The sequence below is a fragment of the Dermacentor variabilis genome, chromosome 6 (genome assembly GCF_050947875.1).
Source record: "Dermacentor variabilis isolate Ectoservices chromosome 6, ASM5094787v1, whole genome shotgun sequence".
In the NCBI taxonomy this organism is placed as follows: Eukaryota; Metazoa; Arthropoda; class Arachnida; order Ixodida; family Ixodidae; genus Dermacentor; species Dermacentor variabilis.
The window spans coordinates 94,919,891-94,941,678 of record NC_134573.1 but is presented as its reverse complement, the minus strand read 5'-3'; positions in this window follow the sequence as shown (position 1 = coordinate 94,941,678).

The window sequence follows — 21,788 nt, the reverse complement described above, 5'->3', positions numbered from 1 at the left end:
AACAAGACGGCTGGCTACCGCACTGCCAAGGGACCGGCTAAAAGTCTGTTGTCGCAAGTAACGGCAGCTTCGCGACTTCCGAAGCTCCCGAAGGAACATAGCAAGGTTATCGTGCGCCCCAAGGAAGGCTTCGACGTATCAAAAGCCGACGTAGTACTGCTCGCTCAAGCACTGGCCATGGCGGCGGCCCTGCCTGAGCATCAAACGAAAGAAGACACCGTGTGCCCAAACAACGTACAGAATATTTTAACCATCGCCACTCCGCACGCCTCTAATGCGAGTGCTTATGAAAGACTAAATAAAATCCATACTAACTACGGCGCCTCCGAAGTCTCGGCGTACGTCGCCGCCCCCGAAGATACGTGCAAAGGCGTAATAAGGCACATCGACCCCTGTCACGATGAAGGCACGCTTAGAAACATCATTATGAACGAAAGAAATCCCACGGCACTAGAAGCTAGACGAATTAAGGACTCGCACATAGTCGTGATTTTATTCAGAGGCATGCGTGTGGCCAACCACGTGATCTGCGCCATGGCCTTGTTGCCATGTTCTTTATACCGACGCCAAGTCGACGTTTGCCATGCTTGGGGCCACGTAGGCCACCGTGCCTACGTTTGCATCAGCAGCGAGGAAGAGAGAAGTAAATGTCGCGGTTGCGGAAAAGCAAAATCGGACAAGGAAGAAGAACATCAATGCACCCCCAAGTGCGAGGCGTGCGGGCGCCACGTCGCCGGGGACCTAACGTGCAAAAAGCGCCATCAAATCCCAGACACCGCACGACGCCGACGCCGAAGACGCCGACAAAGAGCAAGGAAGGCACAACTGGACGAAGAATGTGACGTCACCGACGCAATTGGCGACATCTCATAGGCTGCACCAGATGCGCCGAGCGGTTCCATCCTAGGTACCCGATCTCTATCCGGAGGGCGCTCACGCTCGAGGAGAGAACCCAAACCGAGACAAGGAGAACGCTCCTCCAGATCGAGATCCCGGTCTCGCTCCCAGTCCGTCAAGCGGTATCACGTGGGCCGACAAGGTCAAGGGAGCGACGCAGCCGCCTGGGAAGAAGAACGCATTAAGCAAAGAAACGACAGGTGAGGCACAGCCAGAGCATAGCATCGATCCCCGTGTCCAAGCGCTCGAAGCGGAAAAAAGGGAGCTTAGACGCGAGCTCGCAGAGCTTAAGGAATCCTTTAACAGCATGAAAGGAAAACTTATAAACCTGCATGAGGTTAGCAACAGTAACCCAGGCGCGTTAGCCGGCAGTCGAAAAGCAAGGCGCTCAGCCCGGAACCTTTTAGCGACACAGAGGAGGAAGAAGAGGGCGACATAACCGAGGTCAACGAGACCCCGTCCACCGCCTCGGCTTCGCCCGTCAAAAACGAGGGTAAACTTGAAAAGTCCCTGAGTAGGATTATGGAAATGTTATCCGCCATAGAGTAGAGAGTAACGCTATTAGAAAGACCTAGGGCTCAGCCCAAACGTAGACAGGCAACACATACTGAACCGCTTCCGACGGGATCAAATCGCGACGGGGGCGCAATAGGTTTGTAAAATTTCCCAGTAAACAAGATGGCTATCACAAATAACAATACCGTTAAAACTTGGCAGTGGAACTGCGCTAGCTTCCAGAGGCGCAAAGCTCCGTTAGGTCAGCTCGTCAGATCGGTGACAGACAAGCCACAAGTCATTTTACTGCAGGAGACGCTCGCGGAGAAGTAGATTACTCTGTCGCGGTATCGCGCAGTAGCGTACAAAGGCGAAACGGGAAAGGCATCGCCGCCTTAGTTAAAAAAAAGCGTCTCTTATGTGGAGCGCACCGTTCCAAAAATATCGTAACGAACTAGAAGCACAACTGATGGAGCTCGTGCCCAGTAGATCGAGCAACACGAATGTCTTTATTCTTAACGTCTACAGTTCACCTGCAGATAAGAACATGGACTTTAATGCATTATTCCATTCCGCAATCAGGGCAGCCAGAGACGCGCCCCTCTTAATTGCGGGGGACTTCAACGCTCCGAACACGGAATGGGGATACGGGTTTAACAGCAAGATGGGCACTAACTTAGCCGGATGTGCAGCCTATTTTAACCTCACACTTGTTACAGATCCTAGGTTTCCCACTAGAAGGGGTAATTCTGTCAGTCGAGACGCAACGCCAGACCTCACATTCTTCCGAAATATCGAGCGCACGTGGGATAATCTCCAAGAGGACTTGGGTAGCGACCACTACGTTCTTGATATCGCGGTGCAGGTCAAACCCAAACTTCCGGTCAAATACGAATACGTCGATTGGGATGTTTTCCGGAAAATTCGAACCGAAACGGCCCCCTCAAGTGAATCCTACAAAGAACTAATTACCAATCTTAAACAGGCCGTCAAAAACGCGACCAACGAAATTAGCACAGAACTTAAAGCCCCCAAAATGGTCTCGCGGTTAGCGCATCTCCTGGAGGCTAAACACGTTCTTAGAGAGAGGTGGAAAATACAGAAATTAAATCGCCGACTACGAGCGAAACTAACGTCACTAAACAAGGAAATATAGTGCTATTCCAAGCAACTGGCCCTGCAACAGTGGGACGAAACGTGCAACGAAACGGATGGTCGCATGAGAAGAGGTAGTAAGTGGAATCTGCTTAAAAGCCTCCTAAACGACAAACAGTCCCGGAATGCGCTAAATCTCGCCGTCGATAGGCTCATACATAAGCAAGTCACCTCGGGCCTCACAAACGATGTAATTGTCAACGACCTGGCGCGAACTTACCTACCCGTCAAGGAAGGAGATTCGCAAGGCATAAGCGCGAGAGCGGTTTACACGGGGCTAGACAGGCCAGAATTAGACGAACCTTTTACGATTTCCGAAATCAGAGCCGTACTCTTCAACCTAAATATGGAAGATCAGCCCCGGGGCCAAACGGAGTCCCCAACAAGCTCCTCCGGAACCTGGACGACGAGGCCATCGAAATCCTAACGGCAGAGATAAACGAGGTGTGGAGCCCGGGGCAGGTCCCGTCGGAATGGCGCACCGCCAACGTGCTGCTCATCCCCAAACCGGGGAAACCTCCGCACATAAATAACCTGCGTCCCATCTCTCTAACATCGCGCATGTGCAAAGTGGCAGAACATGCAGTACACTATCGAATCGTCGAACACGTAGAAAACCACGAACTATTTAGGCATAATCTAGTAGGTTTTAGAAAGGGACTCTCCACACAGGACGCTACGCTGCTCCTGAAAAGATCTATATTCGATAACGAGACGCGGGGCGTACGAGGTATCATTGCACTCGACCTCGCTAAGGCCTTTCATAGGGTGGCTCACGAACGCATCTTGAACGAAATTTCCAATCTCAACCTAGGGCGGAAATTCTTTAATTTCACTTTCTCGTTCCTATCGGTTTAGGTACACAGGGTTTTCTTTCTGCTAGGTAGTCATGACATAGGCAAATATCGCGAATGCACTAGAATCCACTGAAGCAAGGCTGCAATATTTTACTGTCTAAGTCAATAGAGTCTTACTTTTATTATTGAGAAGTTGGTTAAGGAACGTTGTTCTATAATCCCCACACGTCTGTGCTACGTCCTTAAATTTTAAGACTCGTATTCCTGGCCCTTCTAAAATGCATTTTTGGCACTGTGAAAAATGGTTTCTATATAAAGTTGCATACTTGTGGTCAACTGCCAAACAAATGTGACACATGTCATGTTCAATGAATTTACCGGAGCGTATTTCTAACGGAATTAATTTCAAGAAACAAAATGTTAAGATTGCAACAATTTGCTCAAACACGGGTTATGTTGAATACAGCAAAGTTATTTTACCATCTCCAAGGCAGAAGGCTGCTAGCCTCTGGAGGATAAATCGGCTAGAAAGGTGGTTGTCGACGGTTTCGCTTATCTTGAGGGTTGACCATTCCTTGATGCACAACAGCTGGCAGGCTATGAACGCTCCACTAGCCGCGAAGGAAATCAAGGCGAGCACTGCGCATATCCCAGAGTATTTGAAGTAAGCCACGCAGACATCGAGAAAGCCCTGGATAGAATGCAAGTTATGGTGCACGATAAGATACTAAACAAAAACGTGAAATCACAAAAATAAAATTCAAACTCGCGCAGCAGCAAGTTGCACTAAATAAAACTTCACCGCTCTTCGCATTCTTGGCGCAGCAAAAGAAAATAAATAACGATACTGATGCTACGTAACAAATGACACTATTCAGTTGGAAATTATTGAATGTTTGATGCGTGCTGGTAATATTCGCCACCCAAAAAAAGCTTTAACTCAGGTGCGCTCTTATAAATTCAATGGAACCGAGAAATAATTTTTCAGCGGCTTAGCGGTGATGGCGTTGCACTGCTAAGTACGAGGTTGCGGGATCAAATCCGTGCCGGGCCAGCAGCATTTAAATGGGGGCGAAATGCGAAAACGCAATGTCCCGTGCACGTTAAATATTCCCTGGTGGTCAAAATTAGACCAGAGTACATCACTACGGCGTGCCGCATAATCAAATCGTGGTTTTGGCACATTACACCCCAGAATTAAATTGAGAAATATCTTTCTTGGTTCACTGCAGTGATTTATTATTTTTTTTATTTTAGGGAACAGTATGGCAGTCTAGTAATTTCAGCGAGTTCATTTTAAATTTATGCCATCTATTTAAATAAAGGAGCATTTAGAAAACGGCGAGCAAACTTAAGCATTAATTTTGCAACACTTGGGTTAGCAACAAAAATTATGTTGCAATTCTCTAAGCTGCACGAAATAATGTATCTATAGGCGACACAGTTCGTGTGTTATATACCGACCGCGGTGGCAGATACCAGAAATTTCTGAGTAGGAGTTCTAGAAAAACCTCGCAGCCATGGTAGGCATGTTACGGTAGCTGTGAATGTGCATATTCTAAAGGATAAGGCTTACATTACTACGATATCTGTTGTTGGTGGATTTGGGCGTTGTAAACAACGTGGTTGAATTTCTTACAATTACCAATTTTTGGCATATTTCTTTTTGCTTAATATGCAAAATTGAAGTTCTGCTTCCTATAGTTGCTATAATTTAATTTTTCTCTCAACCGCTACAAAGTTTATTAAAATTAGTCCAGCAGTTGTTTCATGAATGTATTACAGCGTTTCACATAGATTTAAGCAGGGAAATTGTAGTTGGTAGTGTGCTAATCCTTCCTTGTAAGCGACGGCGTTTACGACTCTGTGTAACCATACTGCCATTTTGTATACAGAAGCAGAGAGAAGTGCTTTCTCATTCTACTCCTCATTACTGTGGTTGTCTATTTCATATAATATACTTAGAATCTGCTGTCATTATATTCCCATGTTGTAAGAAGCATGTAGGATATTTCGTTGTGTTGCCCACACCCGAACTTTCTTAAATGGCTCCTATCTCAAGCTTTACACTGCGGACATTCGCTATTGCCGAGAGTAGCACGAAGTTTGCATCGTCGATTTTTTTTTGGAAGAATTCGAGCAAGAACTCAATTTCCTAATGGTAGTAAAATGAACGCTTCGGTACATGTAAGTAACGTACTGGGCTGCTATAGCCCGTACACATGCACGCGAAGTAACTTTCAATAAATACCTCACTTGCAGCTAACTTCTGCTAAACAAACTGAAGTTTACCGGGTCCGTACTTCTCGTTCACTTTCACCGTGGCGAGCTTGGGTAGGTGTTGTAAAAAAATCGAAATATTTAAAATTGGCTTCACTTAGAATGCTTCACATGCAATCGGGTGGATGCTCCACTTGTTGGGACAACTTAGTACTGTCGTGCAAGCAACGTGTTTGTCCAGTCAGAATGGGCTCTTCACTCCATTATGAAGCCTAGAATGACAAGAAGCTGACCTAGCTGGAAGGAATTCGTGGTTTAAAAAGTAAGGTGAATAAAACAGAAATCCAAGACAAGTAAAACATTATAAAAATGTCCTTATTCTTGATCATGCCTTTGTATCTTAGCTACGCCATTGCCACAATCATTGCTTGAATAAATATAAAATGTTGTTGACTGGTCGAAGGCAATGTCTCCTCACGTAGCTTTTGCCGTATGCAAACGTGCAGTGATACTCTTTTCATATGCAGGAACGTAGAAGTGCTTACTACAGTTGACGCATGTCATATCACAAACTGCGCTAGCACGTCCCTATGCCAGGTTTCGATTATTCTGCATAAATAATTTTCGTACCTGAATCTATTTCCCTAGAGAATGCACACGTGTATGTGGCTTATGGGTTAGCTTTCCCGTCCCCACAGCACGCCAATTATTTATTTTCTTCCTTCCTTGTATTCCGCCACAGAACAATCCAGAACTTGCCGTTGGTGTTGTCATTTTTGTTCTCGTCTCGGTGATTTCTTCGCCTAACTTTTCAAAAGATCACCCTCAAATAACGTACACACCAGCCAGCAAGCATAGAAAAACGTGAGCGTACCCGCCGTGGTTGCTCAGTGGCTATGGTGTTGGGCTGCTTAGCACGAGGCCGCGGGATCGAATCCCGGCCATGGCGGCCGCATTTCGATGGGGGCGAAATGCGAAAACACCCCTGTACTTAGATTTATGTGCACGTTCAAGAACCCCAGGTGGTCGAAATTTCCGGAGTCCTTCACTATGGCGGGCCTCATAATCAGAAAGGTGTTTTGGCACGTAAAACCCCACAATGTTTAAAACGTGAGCACTACTTGCGTAGGAAAAAAAGCGTGTTAGTGCTCAATATGTGCAGAGAGAAAAGAAAACCAGCAACATCAAAATAAAAGTAGACAGGGCAATAGACACGTGTGGAGGGTGTCTGTATATACCGCCTAAAACGAGCTAGTTTTACTGCTTTATTGTTGTCAGCTCTGCAAAAAATTTTCTTGAAAGAACACAATAAGGTACACGGAAGGCATGCTGAAAAGGCTCATATTACATTTTTATTGTAAGAACAAGATTCAGTTCGAAATACATTGGCTTTCCTCTCCTAAACCTTGGTTTGTTTCTGGCGCACGCTGTAGGGGTTGTCTCCAAAATACTTTTCACTATATGACGCTCTCTAACACATACCTATTTATAAGTACACATGCATTTCGCGCATGCCCCGTTCTTAACGCTGTCCCCGGCGGCCGTGAACGCAAGATCGACCTTGAGCTCAGCACCGACCCGTCACATTCACTGTTCTTGTACGGTGGTTTCAGGTTTACTTTCCAGTTTAGTATCCCATATTCTCACACTGAAACAATGCTTGATGCCCATTAGGTTGCTTGTTCGTCTACCACACCTCTTTCTCTTTTAAAACACAAAAATGTGTTCACAAAAATTTCAAACATACCATTCACCAGAAATAAGCAAACTGAACATTGCTCACTTTGTGAGATAGCACTGTATCTTTCGGAAGAATCGCTGCATCTCTTGCGGTCGTGGCTTGGTATGACCTAGCAACGAACCAAAGAACTGCGTGAAAAACTGCGTGCAATAAAAAGTCAAGGGCAATTTGTCGGTAAATGCCACAAAAATTCGTTAGCATTACGACGCACCCACTTGAGGCCCCGTTGCCCACAACAATCATATATACATATATATATATATATATATATATATATATATATATATATATATATATATATATATATACGAACATCAACAAAGACACCGAGAGCACTATTTTGGTAAGTCACATGTTTTTTGGCTTCTAACTTTAAGAGCATGCATATATATATGCATTTTTTCACTTTTACAGTTCTAATGCTAACGCAATAAAATTTTCCGTAGCAGTTTTCTCCGTTGCAGGTCGAGATACACCTGCTGTTCTTGCATGTAAGCTGCCCTGCAGTCACTGCCGGTTACCGTAGGCCTCTCCTCTTTGCTGTCATCAACAGTGGCCTCCATGACGGAAGTAATATTTCATTTTGTTGTGTGAAATAATTTAACACGTATGCATTGGCTGCATGAGGTACCAGCGTTCTTTTGTTGCCGTTTACTCGATTCAGCGATGCTCCTGCGGTCACTTTGGTCCGCCCATGCTCTTTCCGTATTTTCCGTTTACTCCCTCTAGAACACACCTACGTCGCCCTCACCTCAGAGCCATGTATTTCTGGCGGTCAGTCTGTGATTGCTCGAATCCTCGACATCTTTTTGGTTAGGAGAGTCGTCATCGCTATATTAGGATCATGACTATGCATATGATTTGGTTGCAGTTAAAAGAAAAAAAAATGTGTAGTGGCTGTTGGAATCGAAATTTTATTTAGGGCAGTGATTTTTATAAAAGAGTTATTGACAATTAGACATGATCAATAAGCTGAATTATAAGGTTTACGATTTTGTTACTCTGCAATAGAAAAATAGTATCATATATTTATGAAATGCTTTTACTACTACATCTGAAGAAAAAATATTATGTATAACCACTTGGCTCGCAAATACACAACTTAGGCGCGAGCAGGAATTTGCAATTTTTTGTCAGGAAACGAATTTCTGTAAGCTGTAGGCTAATAAGCTCAATCCCTCCGCTTTAAGTTCTCTTATAAATGCAGTTTCCAGACCGCCGGTATCTGTTTTTGTTGCAGAGTTACTTATTTGTAAACCTCGAGGTGAAAATTCTTAAAATTGCCAATACAAAAAACTCTTGCAAAAAATTCCGAACTGGAAATCAAAATTCCGCGTCTAGTACTAACTAGAATACAAATTTCTCTCAAATCTAACAAATTTCATCCACTTTGGTCAAGCGGTTTCCTCACAAGAACGTTTCTCTCTTTTATATGTATTTGAATAGGCGGCATCAGACTTGGCCCGGAGCGAACGCTTCCTCTTAAATTCATATTTACAATATTTGTGACGAGGATAAAATTATAAAGAATGCTAGGAGTGTAGAAAACGTGAAAGGGTTGCAGAGAAGTTGATAGCCGAGGCGGACATACATTTTTACCATTAACGTAAATACAAAACGGTTAATTAAGAATCGAAACTTTATTTGTTTTTTTATTAGAACTGACCTTCAATTGTATTTGTGGAAAACATGTAGCCAGTCACATTTTAGTGCCCCCGCATTTTGAAATTTTGCAAATCACACCTAATTCAAAATTGTCCTTGTAGAGTTTCAGTGCCCGATACAAGCAATGTTTTAGCGCCAGACAGGCAGCCTTGTTATAACGTCAGAAAAGAAGGGCCCTTGACAAAACGCGTGCAGCAGTTGTAATTACGTCACAGCAGATACTGATACTCAACACAACATTCTGCTGACAAGCATGCTCCGACGTGCGGAATCACTTTCTACCATTACGTGCAATTACTAAAGCTCCGTCACGCACTTCGTCACGAGGCGTTCCTGTCTGAGGTAAGGGGCGAACTTCCTTTCTGGATCTCCCAACGAGTTCGATTTCTGTATTACCCGTACAGAGCATTGTAATGAAACGTGGAATATTTCGAATTTTCAAGATATTAAAAAAATGCTGTGGGCTTGAAATATATTTGCCTGCAAATGCTTCAAACGATTATTCGCAATGTTCCAATTGTTAGGCAAATGAGCACATTTTCTGGCAATTAATATCCTGAAACTCAGGTTTCTAGCAGCCAAGTATGCCAACCTGGACTTACAAATACTTTTAAAAGGGCCGCTACAACACGCTCCATAGCTGCTTTATAAAAACCTGTTGTCTGAATAACATCCCGTATTGGCCCTGGCAGGTTTTTCTATCGTCTAAACTTTTCCACAGATTTAAAAACGTCTTTCAAGGGGTCCATGTTTAGCTGGCGGCTCATTATTCGTCAGAAGAGGCATCGTTTGCATTCAGCATTTTAATAGTAAAAGATGTTTCCTTGCAGCGAAGCTGCGTCGACCTTGCTTTAGTGTATAAAAATTAGCCCACCTCGAATCTTCGGTTTGGCATTGCAGGGCTGGAAATTTTCTTTCTTCCAAGTAATGTAAAGGCGCTGCATTATGCAAATTCTTCGCATTCTTGACGTCGTCGATGAACACGGCTCTGTTGTCATGCATCAGCAGCCACCGGCGTATAGAAAATGGAAGTCGCGCAGTTTGTGTCACCAAGACACACGTCTGAAAACCACGAAAGTGGAAATTTTGCGCCGTGTAAGAGAACAAGGAAACTGAAATGTTACATCGGCGTTTGTTCCCGAAACTCAACTCATAACAATCTGCATTTTCCGGCATCCATATTGTGCAAAAAATAGACAAATTTTGTGCCCTGTTTTTTGGATAGTTGACACGACCACAATACTCCTTTCTAAGTGAGAATTTGGTGGCTTAGGCACGCTAATCGATCTTCAGTTTGACCTGTTTTTATTTACCTCGAAAATTGCGGATTAGAATGGAAAATTAATTTAGCAATTCACTGGGATGAGTTGTGCCAAATAATTAATCTTGGAATTAGTAACAAAAGCTTAGTTCATTAAATTTTGATACAAGAGTATATTTGCTTGATTACTAAACTTATTTAATTTCAGAATAATGTTTGTGATAAGTACGAATGACAGAGCAGCTCATACAAGCCCTGCAAATAGCTGAGAGAAACTAATACAAGTAAATGCACGAAGACAACTCGGTATTATGTTACAGTGTGGTGAAGCTCCGCAAAAGTACCTGTTGGAAGTGGTACATATGCCTGAAATTTTGTTCCCATGAAGCAAAATTTTCTGCATTATGTCTAGAGAGCGGGTAGCAGTTTTGCACAACGGCTCAAGTGGCGTTAAATGGTGCCTCTTTTGTGCCGCACTGCCTCTGTTAAAGGATTGGTGTCTCAGGAAATTATTTTTTTCAGATTTTCATCAGAAGGGATCAGTAGGACCCCTTTTCTGCCTTAGGCAGATTTTACGCAAGTCATATTTATCATACGAATAAGAAATACAGGATAGTAAACCATACAGATCTAGCTAGGATATTAAGAAGAACTGCGCATTCTAATGCCAAGGATTATATAGAAATCTCTATAGCCAGGTAAGGCAAGGTCATTTTAAGCTTTTTTTAGTACAGCAGAAAAAGAAATACGCTTCCGCTTAAAAATTAGTGAGAAAATATGGGGCAATTTCAAAGTAAATATAGTAATGTGTATAATATTCAAAACTCACGAGAATATATGCAGTTGTCACTTATTGAAATTTTAAATACTATAACTCAAGTAATGGACCAAATCTTGATTTTATGAGCAGCATGAAGTAATTAGCTAACTTAGGAGGTTCAATATAACCAATATGCATTATCCATTTAGTGAAGGCTTACTTAGGGTTAGTCACGTGAACGTATGAAAATTTGGGGGGCCTTGGGTCCTCTGGGCACCAAGGCCACGTCACCCGTAACAAACTCCGAAGCACCACTCTTTTGAACGCGCCAGAACTGCATCTGCCGCCCACCTGGTGCATTCCTGGCGCGTAGGAACGCGCTCATTAGGTCATTGATTGGGTATCCGGCGTCGCTCACTGCACTGCACAGCGTCTCCAGCACTATGACCGCAAATGCGCCCGGAATAAAGGAGAAATGTTCTACGTCATGTGCCAAAACAGCAGGGGATAGGCAGCGCTGGCCTAATCTAACGGAAGAGAAGGAAGAAAGCTTGGCTTTGCACAGTGATAACTTCATTAAGGGACTTTAGGACGTAGTTTTTTGAAAAATTCTGGTTAATATTCCTCCTACGTGTTATTCTTAGCTCCCACGTGCTTAAATGTGAGCCTTATGAAAGCTGTGGGCGCAGCCAATTACATTTCAGGGTACGGTGGCAAACCAAAGTTGTTGCACGTCGCCGCAATACTTCCATCAAAGCTTTCATTTCGTCATTCAGGGGAGTTTAGAATCAACCGAATTTCGCAAGAAAAGCAATTGATATTTCACCACACACAAAATTAGTTCATGCCTTTTAGGTAAACATACATACATACATACATACATACATACATACATACATACATACATACATACATACATACATACATACATACATACATACATACATACATACATACATACATACATACATACATACATACATACATACATACATACATACATACATCAGCCTGTTTACGCCCACTGCAGGGCAAAGGCCTCCCCGATACTTCTCCAACTATCCCGGTCATGCACTAATTGTGGCCATGTTGTCCCTGCAAACCTCTTAATCTCATCCGCCCACCTAACTTTCTACCGTCCCCTGATACGCTTCCCTTCCCATGGAATCTAGTCCGTAACCCTTAATTACCATCGGTTATCTTCCATCCTCATTTCATGTCCTGCCCATGCCTATTTCTTTTTTTTTATTTCACCTAAGATGTCATTAATTCGCGTTTGTTCCCTCACCCAATCTGCTGTTTTCTTATCCCTTAACGTTACACTTATCATTCCTCTTTCCATAGTTCCTTCCGTTGTCCTCAATTTATGTAGAACCCTTTTCGTAAGCCTCCAGGTTCCTGCCCCGTACGTGAGTACTGGTAAGACACAGCTGTTGTACACTTTTCTCTTGAGAAAAGTTTATTGCATACATACATACATACATACATACATACATACATACATACATACATACATACATACATACATACATACATACATACATACATACATACATACATACATACATACATACATACATACAATACGTCGTTCGTGAGAAATTCGAAACAAACACTATTGACACCAACACTCATTGCTGATGTGCTATCAGAAGAAGAAGGAACTCTGGAAAATTAGCCATCATTCCTCCAATATTGCCTCCTGTATGAAGCCAGCAATGTAGCAATCCGGAGTCCTCTTTGTCATGAATAAGTGATTGCAATTTGTATCTAAGTTTTCGCAAGGTTGCGTTCAAATGCATTAAGAAAGGTGCACAAATCTGCATCGCAACAACAACTGCCACAGATAAAATAAACTTATTTGGAAAACTTATTTCTATAGTTATCTTAACGGGAGTAGAACGTTTCAAACTACAGAGGCTGGGATAAAGCCCACAGGATTTCTCTTTTTCTTTAAATGCTCATTGCGCTTGTAATTAAACTTTGCGTGAAAGAAAATGCTAATGTTAGAGTGCATTTTGCTTCTTTTCTAAAGTACTGGCCGAAATCAGGCGCCAAGTTTGATTACTCTGCGTGAAGCACCAAAATGTGCCATTTGGTAAACTGACTGGCGGTAAGTGGGTGGTTCCTTTGGTTGTACTCAAATGTTTCCTAGCAATTGCTCTGTCTCGTACCGCGTACAGGCACAAGAAACGTGTGTGAAATTTTGAATGCGCTATTACCTCGGTGTTTACGCTGTTGAAAGGTCATACCTGTTGAAATCAAAGCTATTCAAGAGGGCACATTAGAGGGCGCTGTGGAGTGCAACAGAAAAATGATATGTTTTTCTATTTTGCCTTTGTAAAATAGAACTGTGAGTTTGCTAGTGTTCTGCAGAGTTCATATTTGTATCGGCCGTTATGACACCAAATTTTGCCACCTATAATGTAGTCGGTAATGCTTAAAAATTTGCTTTCAACCAAATCACTTAGGCATATTGATGCTCATTGATAGCTTCGAAGACACTTATAATTATTATTTACAAATCTAAGTAGGCAGAGGGCCATCTAGTCTGCACTTCGTTAAGAAATTTATTTTGCATTGCGAGCTTAGGACCTTGCTCTAGTATATTTATTTCGAAATGAATATACACTCAAGGACATTCATTTTTATTGCGAATTTCTTGCTTGTGGCATTAAGTAGCTTCAGGCTTGTACTAGTGCATACTAACTGACCATTTCTACAGTCAGGTGCTGTAGGTTTGTGTTGGTTTATATTTATTAGCAGCAATTCACTTCCGCTCAAAACTAGCACGCAAGGAAATTTTACGGATCAGTATGTCGTATTAGTGTTCTCGTCTAAGTAACATTGTAAATGAGAACCCATTGAGATTATGGCTCCTACCTTGCCCCAAAGAACTCCATCTTGTCCTAAGATGTGCTCAAGAATCTTTTGCTTTACATGTGCATCTTGGGAACTCGTGGGATCATCCAAGAGATAGATGTCGCTCCTGCTGTACAATGCACGTGCAATGCACACGCGTTGCTTCTGCCCGCCACTCAGCATTTCACCCTGCAGAATTTCATGGTTGAAGGCACTAGACAAATAAGCCTGTAGTATTTTACATATTAAGGTAACAGATATTTCGCGCTAAATTCTGTCCTGACGCCTTTGTTAGTCTCATCACTTGAATTTACTCTCTAAGCGAGAATTTAAAGTTAAACACATGCATCTTTTCATTAGACCCATTGATTATAGTCTACAGGAACAACGTGATATTTCTTACAGCTCCTAATCAAAGAATTCGTACATTAATCAAAACCGACGAAGTGACAGAAGCCTTTATGCATTAAAATACGGATGTTCGGTTCCCGGGAAACTAGTTTCTCAGGATGACTGGTGTTGAGTATGAAGAAATTTGCAAATGATCTTCGTAACAGTTGGATAGTTTCGCAAATAAATCGGATAGACGTACTCTTCTGTTATCCGCAGGTATTATGAAGAATGGCTGAGCTTGCATGCAATGATCTTTTATAGTTGAGATCTGGCAGACTGTAGCTGTCATAAAAGCTTCATTAGGGAGTGAGCGAAGCCACCTTTATTTTTACTGTATGAATTTCTGTTCTTGTGAAAAAATAAGAGAAATATTCGTTTATGCTAGCAATGCCCAAACAAACCTGATTTCTTAAAAGAAAACTTATGATTGGGGTTCTATGAACTCATATTGTGGTGTCTAATTTATGGTACATTATACAGCTAGGGTTATATTTGACGACCATTATAAAGGCATTTGCATGTGATGAAAGCTGCGACAAATATCACATTTGAAATAACTTGACACTTTGCTTTACTAGGTAAAGTATATCGCTCAAAGCTCAATATATTATAAATTGAGTAAATATTGTACGAATTCATATTTACTAACCAATTTCTGGCTTCATTATGAAAGCTTATCGCTAGTGTTCTTCTTTTAAGGTGGATTTTCACGTTTCGTAATCTTTGGAGCTCAACGCAAGCGGAAAGCTTACGTTATTCCTCTTACAGTATCTTCTTTCTTGGACGCTATTGTCGTTATCTCTGGCAAAATAGTCAACAGCACGCTGCATTTATCGCAAAACCGCCCTTATTTTTATTTACTGACATATTCTCCGCAATAATGAGGCTAATCGATGTTTAAGAGCAAAGTGGCATCTTTAGCACCAAATTTGCTTCCTCAAAACCAAACAAGTCTCTGCTGTCGGCCACAGAACAACGAATAATGGCATGCTCTATAGTTTTAATTAATAAACAATGACTGCTTTACAAGATGCCCAGATTGTAGTTTTCGCTCAAAAGTCCACAGCAAACGGGGGGCAAGGAAACAAAGTCCCCAATTTGTGCCGCTGCATTCAATGTCAATATTTAGGAAAATCAACCCCCTTTTTCAACTTTCTCCTAATTCTTTGAGCAGGCGCCGGCCATACTTTTCGACAAAAAAGAACTTGTAAATTACTTCGAGAGTTTCAGACACCGTGAATTTCCTATTTAGATGTGGCAGAGATTTTAGGTAAATTGGGGCTCATTTCCTTTGTGTTCATTTTATCGATTTATAAGAAGCTGTTCTAAGGGTATCATATATAATGCTCCAGGTGGCAACTTAGTTAACCAAAATTCGTCAATGTACTATACAAATAGTTTCAAGTTTAATTTGATCCAATCTTGTGCGAGTACTTCAAATAGTATATATATTTGGCGGGGGGGGGGACAACTTATGACCTCGTCCGATAACTGCATCTATTAGTTCGCCCTCTGGTAGAATATAAATTGCAGATTTCGTAGACGCCTCGTGGTTTTTCTTGTGCTTGTTGCATAATACAAAAAATACCGGTCAAAATGTGGCATTCAGTTTAATTGCCTAATTGAAAGTATACATTAGCTATATTGTAACGTCTGAGTAAGGAAGGAGTTCAGAGCCAATTTATTTCCACAGCCTAATTTCTATTATCGTGGCTGTCTACACTTCCATAATAGATCAGGCAGTTAAATTTACTGTTGCATAGAGTCCACGTCTCTAATGTTGTAGTTCCTTCTAATATACCCGCCGTCATTCCGCGTACTGAAATTATGCATTGGATCAGTTGTTCGCTACGTTAGCGCACCAAAGAGTCACGCAATAAAAATGTAAATTGCGGGCATGTAGCGATCAACTACCAACTATTTTTGATAAGCTGGCTATGCCGCACGTTTCTGCGTGAGAGCTCAATAAATAATTTCCAATATTGTACGACATTAATTGCGCTTCCTTGTTCTGTGTTTAAAGTTTTATTGCTGGATTTTTAATTTACTTGGTGTTATTATGAAAGTACACGAAATAAGACTCCCCAATTGCGTTATGTTCTGACATTTTCCTGGAAACGGCTAAACAGGGTATCTGTGCGTAGCTTACCTTGTCTCCTGCTTCGGTTAAATCGCCCGCCGGTAATCTCTCTATATCCGGAAGTAACTGACAAGCTTGCAGTACGGTTCTGTAAAGCATTCCGTCATACTTTCTTCCAAAGGTAATGTTGTCCCTTATGGAAATGTTTAATACTTGAGGCGTCTGCGGCACGATTGCCATGGATCCCTGCGGATAAATGTTAGCAAGAAGGTATTCAAGCATCAAAACAATAACCTACGAAGAGAAGTAGACGTTATGAACTCTGTTAACATGCATTCTTGTACACTTTTGGGAAGCTGAAAAAGGTACAGTGGGGGGCCTCATGGGGCCCATCACATCTGTACAGTCGCCAAATCTGGTAGAGACAGCGACAGTAACGCTACTATGCAATAGCTTGCTCGAAATGCGTGAGCACGTTGTAAAAACAAAGCACATGGGATGATTTTATCAGTTGTTCCACATTTTGCAACACGGGTTGCAAACGGAAGACATTTAACGTTGCTTCACTGTCGGTCAGTATCTCGGCATATATATATATATATATATATATATATATATATATATATACGAAGATTATATTTTCCCAGAGTGAAAGTACTTCGGCACCTGCTTATATAACCATTGTATCATCAAGCTACTTTAGGTCAACTGCAGGACTAAGGCTCTTCCCTCCGATCTCCAATTACCCCTGTGCTGCGCCAGCAGATTTCAACTTGCGCGTACGAATTTCTTAATTTCATCACCCCACCTAGTCTTTTGCCGTCCTCGACTGCGTTTCCCTTCTCTCGGTACCCATTCTGCAACCCTAACGATCCACCGGTTATCCAACCTATGGATCACATGACCTGCCCAGCTCCATTTCTTTCTCTTAATGTCCATTAGAATATCGGCTATGCCCGTTTGCTCTATGATCCACACCACTCTCTTCCCGTCTCTTAACGTTACGCTTATCATTCTTCATTCCATCGCTCACTCTGCACTCGTGAACTTGTTTTCGTGCTTTTTTGTCAGTCTTCAAGTTTATGCCCCACATGTTAGCATTGCTAGCATGAATTGACTGTACACCTTTCTTTTCAGTGATAATGGTAAGCTTCCCGTAAGGATCTGAGTAAGGATCTGCCGTATGCGCTCCAAGCCAATTTTATTCTTCTGTTAATTTTCTTCTCGTGATCAGGGTCCCCTGTGAGTAATTGTCCTGGCTATGCGTGTTCCATCGCATACTCTGGAGGCTGACTGGGGATCCGGAATTCTTGTTGACTTGCGAGGCTGTTGATAATTACTTTTGTTTTCCGTATAATAATATTTAACCCCGCTCCTACACTCTCTCTGCTAAGGTCATCAATCGTTTGTTGGAACTCGTCCCCAGTGTTGCTGAATAGGAAAATGTCATCTGCAAAGCGGAGTTTGCTGAGATATTCAATATTGATACTTAAACGTAAACCGTCATGACTTAATAGCTTCAATACTGCATCCAAGCACGCAGTTAATAACATTGTAGATATTCTGTCTCCTTGTCTGACTCTTTTCTTTATAGGCATCTTCCTGCTTTTCTTGCGGAGAATTAGGGTAGCTGTGGAATTTTCGTACATGTGTTGCAAGATATTTACCTAACCGGTCTGTACTCCTTGATTACGTAGTGCCTGTTGACCGACATAGTTTCACCAGTAGTGCAACTAAGCACACCTTTGTCCTGCGTAAAAACAATGCAAAAGCCTTAGACAACGTCTTAACAATACGTGCGGTCTTGCAGGCATCTCCAGAGCAATGTGACCTGTGTATAGCCTTTCAAATTATACATTAGTGAGTTTCGGATTACTTAATATTTTTACTTAGCTATTCGGTGCATGCCACTCTGTTTACCCGTTCTTGGTCAATCCCCCAGGATGGTTAGGTGCCACTCTGACACAAGAGGCACAGAATCCTTGAAACATTCTCTAATATGTGTTGTACTTATCTATGCATCAACATGTAATCACCATGCCTCCCTCTACACGCATCACGTTCCTCCTCCTTACGACGCTAAGTAGCAGTTTGATAATGTGCATTCGCCTGATGTGGAGTTTGAATTTTCGGCATAGCTTCTAAATGGTGTGATCAATGAACACGAAAATTACCTTTTTAGGCCTGTAGCGCAGCTCAGAAAGAGCAGAAAATGAAGGTGGAAGGCGTAATGAAAAGCAACGGTGAACAGGGTGAGTGCTTCCACCTTCCTTCCACCTTCTCTTTCACCTTTTCTTTTTTTTTGCTGGTTCTGAGCTGCGCCACAAGCCTAAAAAAGTCATGACATGCCAACTCGCCCAAACTGCCCCGCCTTTGAAAACACTTGCATAATAATAAGATTCTGATCTGTGTGAAATATATATATATAACTTTGGACGACATTACACGATGCTTAGGCTGAAATTAATGAAAAGTGTGCCCATCACCATTAGTTGTAAGGCATTCAAATTAGGGTTTCGCTTCCTGTAAATTCTATCATATGCATTCGATGACAACTTCTTCTGTTATTTTTAGTGCAAAGCATATCATACCTTCGAGTTTGACGTAATAGTTGTGCGGAAGCTCGCATGGTGGAGAGAAGTAATTAATAAACGGCAAAATGCGACATCTACCCGAAAGAATCCCACACGGGTTCCTCTAAATAAAAACCTCGCAGTTGAAGAACAAAAAAAAAAAAAAAGATGCGAGCATTTTCTTTTGAGGAACCCCTATGGGCTTCCTATGTAGCAATTGCTGCTATTGGGTACATTTCTCATTCTTCCCTTTATTAATCATAACTGAAAGGTTCTCTTTTCGAAAATGCGTAGTAAATATAATGTTTCCGCTACCACGGCAATTTTTTTATTATTGGTGGTAGCCTTGAGTGCTACCTAGTTTGTGGTTAGGTTGTTTAAGTTTGTAGGCAGTTTACATTTCTTGGTCAGTGTTTCTTTGGCCTTCGTAGTCGTTCGATAGGTGAAAAAATAGAATGTGTTCATTGCGGTCAAAGAAATAAACACGATATCAAGTATAATACAAGCTCCGTAGTTTCCACTGGCTTTTATTGCGATAGCATTGTATGGACACTCTGAGAGCATTTCTCCCGTCGGTGTCGCCGTCGCCGAGAGATTCCGCATAAAGCCCAAGGCCGATAACAGCGTTGCCACGCGCCCTAGGCTCTATGTTCGAGTGAAAGGTTGCGAGGGGAGATGACAATCGCGGCTCAATCTCGCCCGCACGAAAGTGGTAGAAGAGAAGAGGAAGCGCGCCATCTTCCGGGACGCGCGGGGAACTGTACGTTTCGAGGCTCCGGAGGAGGGTGGAGAGAGAGGAAGTAGGCGCGCTACTTCGGCTAGAACTGCGCATGTGGCGGCTGCGCGTGGTCACGCGGGAGTATCTTGATAGCTTCCTCGGCTCCTAGCTTTGTGCGTGCTGTGCGTTCTCGATGCTCACTTTGCATTGAAGCGGTAGACAGCACCAATATTACTTCGCTCGCTGCTGCTGCTACGTTTCGTCTCGGCAGCGTTTTGACAGCGGGTGACCTCGGTCAACGAGTGTGATGTGTTCAGCTCACTGACACCATGCTTGTCAGTCTAGTTAGCAAGCGAATGTTTACAAGTTGATACGGTCAATAAAAGCACTATCCTTTCTTTGTACCGCTCTCTGCTAATTCTTTATCGCAATTGATGCTATTACCTTTCGGCCGAAACTGCGACCAATTTAAAAGAAGATTACGTTTTCTTTAGGTCAGTTGCATACCTAAACGCTAACAAAGAGTATCCTACAGGAACAGCTGTAAGGGCTCAAGGAAGCACAGGACGCTTATAGCTGAAAAATGAACATTTCTTAATGCTCCAACTAGTAGGGCGGCATCTTAAGAGAGCCTTCAGCATGTTAATTCTCCAAATTTTGCAGGAGAGAATACAGGACAAATTCTAAAAGGCTTTAAACAAGGCAAAACACAGGAAGTAGCAATATTTATTGTAACAATGCTACACAATAAATAACACTGGTGGAAAGGCTAAGGAAGAAATACTATTTATTTTTCTTGGAGTTCAGTCTCGTGGGTTGATGTACCGCGCTTGTGTCAAACACAGGTTCAAGTAAACATTCCATTTCTAAGACACTCGGTTAAGCTAAACCGGCACTTTTACAAAATTACAAGCTTTGCGCTGACTTCCCTACACATAAGGCATTTATCGAAACTAAGATAACGAGAAGTACGTACAAAATAGGCGCAACAGAGAATATGTTTCGATAATGAGGTTGCCTCATAAACATTAACTTTAGCTCTGGGTTGATGAACAATTGTAATAAAGGCTTTTGCTTTATTCAAACTATGTGAAACGAGTGCCCATTGTGCGCTTCGCTGCTGCAAAATATTGGTCCACGATCGGTTCACTGGATCGGGGAAAGGCAAATTACAATTTTGCCATGTAGACACGGAGGTGCCCATAGACTACATTTTTCTACAGCTAAACCAGCGTACTTGGGCACCATGTAAGTGAGGTATACAAATAAACGCATAAGGAAGCGTGTGCTGATACCAGGTTGGCGATACGTGCGTATGAGAAGAAGTATGAGTTATGTCAGAGCAGTTCCGAAGAGCACCGCTGCATACTGACACATGTTAAATGTTGACAAGCAATGTTGTTTCCTTTTATCCCTCTTTAATACATAGGCAGATATTTGCCGCCATAAAAGCCGTCTCAAGTGTATTCCGTTTTGATACCCACCTTAGTAGCTCGAGTACCTTCCAAGCACCTCATATCCCCGGCAATGGCCGAGAGAAGAGAAGTCTTGCCACTGCCCACAGCACCAACGACACCGACCATAGAGCCGCTCTTTATATGTAGGTTGATGCCTTTCAGTGTAGGAGCTTGTACGTCGCAACATCTTTTAGCCCAAGCAAAGGAACCGTTTTTCATGATGATTTCACTATCTGCGCGGGAGAAAAAAAAAACTGTTCCTTGTACCAAGAAAAACTCTGTGTGTAATAGGAAACATGGGGTGTCAGCGAGACCGGAAACAATCAAGAAACATGAGTAACAAACGCACAAATTGTTTTTGTCTTGCATATAACACATATTGTTATAAACTATGGTTGCTCCTGTTGCATTCAGGACTCAAGAGATCCAAAAGAAGTTCTTTATGTGCGAACCTGCGTCTGTTCTGGAAGGGCAGCGACGGCTTCCGTGCTCGTCCCAATCATGTTATTTTGGGTTTTCTTTCTCAGATCATTCTCACTGCCACGTCTTTATTTCATGCTTCAACATTGTCATTGTGTGAAAAAGGACTGCCGCTGATATTTGAACTCGGGCTGCCGCACCACGGCTTGAGCGATAGACGCGGTGACCTAAGCGCTTATCATGTGTTAGTTAGGGATGTGGTGATTCTGCTTTGTTTATTGTTTTTTTCTGGTT